At 43.7% G+C, this 6,000-nt stretch overlaps 1 pseudogene; it reads right to left on the reverse strand.

Annotated features, from left to right (window-relative positions):
• Positions 1-777: 777 nt before the first annotated feature.
• On the reverse strand, positions 778-2,031 carry LOC146712154 (E3 SUMO-protein ligase ZBED1-like; annotated as a pseudogene).
• Between the last annotated feature and the right edge of the window lie 3,969 nt (positions 2,032-6,000).

Consider the following 6,000-nt stretch of genomic DNA (forward strand, 5'->3'; position numbering starts at 1 on the left):
ATAAAGCCAAAATACAACATGTGCTACATTAAAAAACACATCAGTGAATGAAACTAAAGGAATCCGTCCCACCAGGTGCTAACACAGTCTCTTCCATCCTGAAAGTTAATTTTAACACCCTGTTCCTGCTCTAGGAGCTGAGCTCTCAGACTCTCAAGCCATGCAGCAGGTCATGGTTACATGTCCTGTACCCTTGATCACCTCTGCCTGTGATCCTCAGAGCCACTATCTTCACTAAACTAGACTCAGACATAATTATCATCTTGTATCACAGCAAGCGATTAACAGACACGCTGGTCCACAGTGTGGATTCTACGCTTTTAGGGGTGTGTATTGGTAAGAATCTGGCGATACAATATCTATCATAATACAGGGGAGACGATACGATATATTGCGATACTAAAAGCCAGACGATATTTGTGTTTAGGACTGAATTTAATTAAGAAAAATCACAGTAAACAGTCCAAACTGTTAAATGCTTGACATGAGCCATGTAAAACAAAAACACTCTCTAAGTTCAAAATGAGAGAAATTAACATCTGCCTTATGAGAAGTCATGTCAAATAAACAAATAAAAACTACTTTACTGAAATATCAACTATTTCTTTAACATGAAAAAAGGTAAACAATGTAACACTGAGGCCTTACTTACTAAGTACTATGATTGTAAAGTACTTATCCAAAAACTGCTCTATGAAGCATCAAAACAAAGCACTTTTCATGTGACCTTAACATCTCATTTACATATCTCTTTCCCAGATCTTCTGCTATGGCAGTCTAAATGTCCCTTACTGTCGGTGTATCATCAACACTTTCTTGTGCACCCATCACAAGCTTGGCATGAAGAGGAGCAATGATGGACAGGGTTGGCATACTCTCCTCTGACATCACCAGGGTGGCGTCCTTCATAGGCTTGAGTGCCCTGACAACTTCTTCTGCACATGTGATGTCAGACTCACTTAATGTGAAAATTTATTTTTCACTCTTCCTAACTTCTGCAGAAAGCAGAGCCGCACAGATGGCTGGTTGCGGTTCTAAAACTCGTTCTATCATCATAGGAGCTGTTCAATCTTGTAATTATGTCCGTGATGAATCTGTGAGCTGGTAGCTGAAGGAGGCACTGTTTCTGCTTCAACTGATTGCTGGCTGTGGTGCTGCGCCTGAAAAAGGCTGTTACACGTCGGATACTCCCGAGAAGTCGCACCACACATTGTATTTTCAGTGCTTTCTGTGAGGCGAGATTCAGACTGTGTGCAAAACATTGTATGTGCGTCATGCCTGCAAGTCTAGCCGCGAGAGCCATGTTTGGTGCATTATCGGTAACAACAACAAGGTCCTTTGCATTCAATCCCCATTCAGCCACAGCGTCAGTTAGTAACGCTGCAATGTGTTCACCTGTGTGACTGCCATGCATGGCTCGGGTTTGTAGTACATGAGACTGAAGGTTCCACTGGTCTGTTATGTGATGTGATGTAACAGTTATGTACGATTCAGTGGCTCTCGAAGTCCAAGCGTCGCATGTCAAAGCAACTGTCTCTGCCAAGCTGAGAGAGTCCAGCACTGTCGCTTTGACTTCTTGGTACAACTTTGGCAGAGCGATGTCTGTGATGTGTTGTCGGGAAGGAACGGTGTAACGGGGCTCCAGCATTTTAATCATATTACAAAATCCTTTATTCTCCACAACACTCAGAGGGCGCATGTCTTTGCAAATAAAAACAAGTACTGACTGCGTTATTTTTGTTGCACGAGCTGAAGTTGCTGGTAGTTAACTTCTTCAATTGTCCGTTGAGCGGGATCACCTCGTTTCGTTTTAAAATTAGCATTTGACGCTACATCGCTATGATGTCTACACACGTGTGTTCGTAAATTTGTTGTGTTACCCGAATATTTGACTCTGGCGGTGCAGATTTTACAGACTGCATAGCTCTTGTCATTGTCTTTACTGCCTTCTTTTGTCCTAAATCCAAAATAAGTCCACATATCAGCTTTGAAAGCTGCTGCGGCCGGTTGTATCCTCTCCTCTTTGGTCATCAGTTAGCTAGCACAATTGGCCACACATCCACTGTTCTATTTCGTTGGTTTTTAGCAAACTAGACGCTTCTACAGTTATTGCGAGACCTCGTTTTTCCATAACGTAAAGGCGGTAAAAACTGCAAACAAGTGGCCAGAGTTAAAATTGCAAAATACAAAAGAAATTCACAGTAAATGCATGTAATTTTTTAATTAAAAAAAATCGATAACACTGATTTTGAATATCGATTCAGTATCATTACACAAAATATCACAATATTTTAATGTATCGATATTTTCTTACATCCCTATACGCTTTGCCTCTCCTTAGTGTGAAATGGACACAAGTATTTAAGTTGCAGTACCAGCAGGGGGCGATTATTTATTCACACCCAACCAGTCGCTACTGGCAAAGGAATGTAGGAAGTACAGTCCAGGTTACAGAAAATTTAAAAAAAAAAACTTACTTGAGTTTTTGATGCAGCTTTTTGATTGATGTAACTAGATTGTTTATGCATACTTTCATATGTTATGTCACCTTACTGTACTTGTATGCTGCTTTATTCCTGACCTATACTGTTCTTTAAATGTTCTTTTGTTTGACTACTGCTTTGTTCTTATACTTGTACATGACTCTTTGTTGATATGTCAAAATAAGCGCTGTATTGTTATATTGTTTGAGAATTTAAAATTTTTAAGAAGTACTGTCCAGGCACCTTCTTTGCCTGGTGAGATCGAGCTGGGTGTCTGATATGTCCTAGAATTGTCTTTATGTTGGTCGGAAATCAAATGTCTTCTTACTGCTGATACCGCAGCTTACTGCAACTTGTGAATGCGTGTCCATTTGACACTGCTGTGACACTGGATTGCTAAGGTAGCTACAACTCTCACAAAACTCTCAGAGACCAAAGATTAATTTAGGTGGTCTGTTTTTTTAAACACGTATCTCTTTAAGCGTAAACTGCCAGTGGCAACAGCACACAGTCAGACACAGTAGTGGATGGTGGTTTTAGCAGGGGATCACCGGTGTGTCTATGGAGCAAACCCAAAAACATACAAGGGAGAGACAGAACTGAATCTTTATTTTGGGTCTGATGACAAAATAGAAAATAAGAAAAGGCGAAACAAAGTTGACACTAAACTAAAACCTAAATTGGAAAAAAGTAACACTAACTATGAAACTGCACAGGAACACGCAAAACCATAAGTGTGAAACAATTCAAACATGCAACAGTGGGAAGCAAAATCTCTGTGAACTGACATGAAGACAGACGGCCCAACAGAGGACTTAAATACACAGAAGGTTAATGAGGGAAGTGGAAACGCCTGAGGAGACACAGCTGACACAAATGATCATGATGCTGCTGGAAAAAGTAAGTCATTTGAGGCTGTACCCAATTCAGCGACCGCACGCTTCGGAGTACGCGCAGTTCGCGTACTACGTACGGCACGTACGAGGAAGTACGACAAGTGCGGAAGTGAGGAGAAGGGTCTGGCTGCAGCCAGGTGCTCTTGAAATTAGAGGGGATTTACGCACAGTGGTAAATTCCCACAGTCTGCGCTTTGTGCTTGTAGTGTGTGTAGTTTTTGTTTTATACAGTTGTCAGTCAGGCATCTAATTAGGAAGAAAATTACACTCCAAAAGACAAAAACAACCCAGGCATAAGCCCAGTAAGCCAGGCAAGAAATTTATACTAGGGGAACATTCCCCCCCCAGCCCGTGGATATTTAGGGTGGAAGATACTATATGTTCATATACAGCAATATTGTTGATTATAAGCCAGTAGGAGACACAGGCTCCACTTCTTAGGTGTTTAAATGTCACAAACGAGGATAGACCTATCTCCATTCTAACTTTTTTGAAAAGGTGTATTACACTTCAGCATCCAGATCCACCACTGATGATACTGAAATAGCACTGAAAGACGATCAAAACCAGTACATAATTGTAACCCAAAGGACCTGACACGACTCAGAAGCTCACAGTTTGGTTTTTATTTTGTGACAGTGTCTGTGGCTTTTCCCTGCACCCTTCAGCATTTTGCAGTGCTCACTGCTCCGGTCTGCACTGGCTCTCTGCTCCTGCAGCTCTATCCTCCTCCTCTCCGGCCTAGCTGCTCTTGAAATAGTGAAGGCTGGTTTTCACAGCCAACGAGCATCATTTAGTCTAGGCATGACTAAATGATGCTCGTTGGCTGTGAAAACCAGCCTTCACTAGCATCAATGTATATTTTGTAGATTATTTAAATTTCCAGTACTGTTGCTTAACCGTGTAAGACCCAACCCATCAAAAAATGCCAGTTTACCTTTCGCAGCCTCGCTGTTCGTGGATTTTTTTGTGTGCAATTTTGCATGCTGCTTTTTTTTTAAAAAAGAGCGCAGTGTCCTGATTGGCTGTAGACCATTGTCAATCAGTTTTGTGCCATGTCTCCTGTACAGTACAGAATGTGTTCAGCTTGTTAAATTTACATAAATTCTCTGCGACCTGCTGGAGTGGGGGGGCTAGGAGGAGTTGGCCGTCCGACTGCGGTCTGGAGTGTGGGGCCTCCCTGCTGCTGCGGAGTCGGGGCGGTCTGCCTCTCCCCACCGCAGGGAAAAGGGTAACACCACCTGGGTCTGGGTGCAGTTCCCCCCTCCAGGGGCAAGGGTACCTAGACCCGTTTCGTAGAGTACGCTTGGGGAGTGTGATCGTGTGTACAGCGTCTCTTTATGTCTGTCTCCACGTTGGTTGAGTGTGGAGTAAGTGCATATGAGAGCATGAGGGGGGGGATGGATGTTTGTGTCTGTGTGTGCCTGTATGTCTGTGTCTATATGTCAGGTTGGGTATCAGACGCCACCTCTCTGGGGACATCTCAGGCCCTCCAAGGTTTGGAGGCCTATCTCCCCCCACCACCACTTCCCCTGCCAGTGGCGGACTCCCTCAGACATCGGTGCGTTGGTGGTTCTTTGTGTCTGGGGATGGGCGTCCAGGTACACGCCGGCTCACTCCTTGGCGGCTGCTTATCGGGGCCTGGAGCCTGGGGCTCGCTCGGGTCACTTCGGAGGTGGGGTGCCCCCGGCCTCTCGGCGATCGTGGCTCAAGAGTTGGGTGTTCGCCTTGTAATCGGAAGGTTGCCGGTTCGAGCCCCGGCTTGGACAGTCTCGGTCGTTCTTTCCTTGGGCAAGACACTTCACCCGTTGCCTACTGGTGGTGAAGTGTCCGGCAGCCTCGCCTCTGTCAGTGCGCCCCAGGGTGGCTGTGGCTACAATGTAGCTGCCATCACCAGTGTGTGAATGTGTGGATGACTGGATATGTAAAGCGCTTTGGGGTCCTTAGGGACTAGTAAAAGTGCTATATAAATACAGGCCATTTACCATTCACCATTTTAAAAAAACAAGCGCGTCCATGCTCACAGGTGTACACACGGGTGATCACACCCACAAACTACACCCTTTTTGGCTCCTACCTCAAAGCACACTGTGTTCTGTTGATCTTATGTGCTGCACAATAATGTTTAATATTTAGTATTTACTGTCATATTCCCATATATCATTGTGATGTTGTTTATTCTATTACTCTTGTTCTCTTCAGCTTGTTTTCTTTGTTCTTTCTCAGCAGGTGATCCAGGTGATCGATAGATGCATTTTTTTTCTTTTTTTTTTCTGCCCGTTCTGTTGGTTTTTGTCTTTTGTCCTTCTCCCCCGTCCCTCTTCTCAGCTGTTTCTCTTTCCCTCTTTCTTTCTCCCCTTCTTTCCCCCAGTCAAGTCTGTCCCGTATTCAGCAAGTGAAAATAAAATAAACAATAAAAGGTGAATCAAATGGACCATTACGGCAAGGCTGGGATGGTCAATTTGGTAAAGTAAATCCGTTGGGCATCTTTCTTTGCCTTTAGACAATAATTCTGATGCAAAAGAGCCAAACGGGACAGGCAAAAAAAAAAAAAAAGTTTTTACATAAATCTTCATTCACCAGCAGCGTGACTGTGAAGTGCTGCACTGTATGTTTCTAAG

Source organism: Copadichromis virginalis, linkage group LG3, assembly GCF_057382275.1.
Source record: "Copadichromis virginalis isolate Kocher_CV1m ecotype Utaka linkage group LG3, C_Virginalis_male_GT1.1, whole genome shotgun sequence".
Taxonomy (NCBI): Eukaryota; Metazoa; Chordata; class Actinopteri; order Cichliformes; family Cichlidae; genus Copadichromis; species Copadichromis virginalis.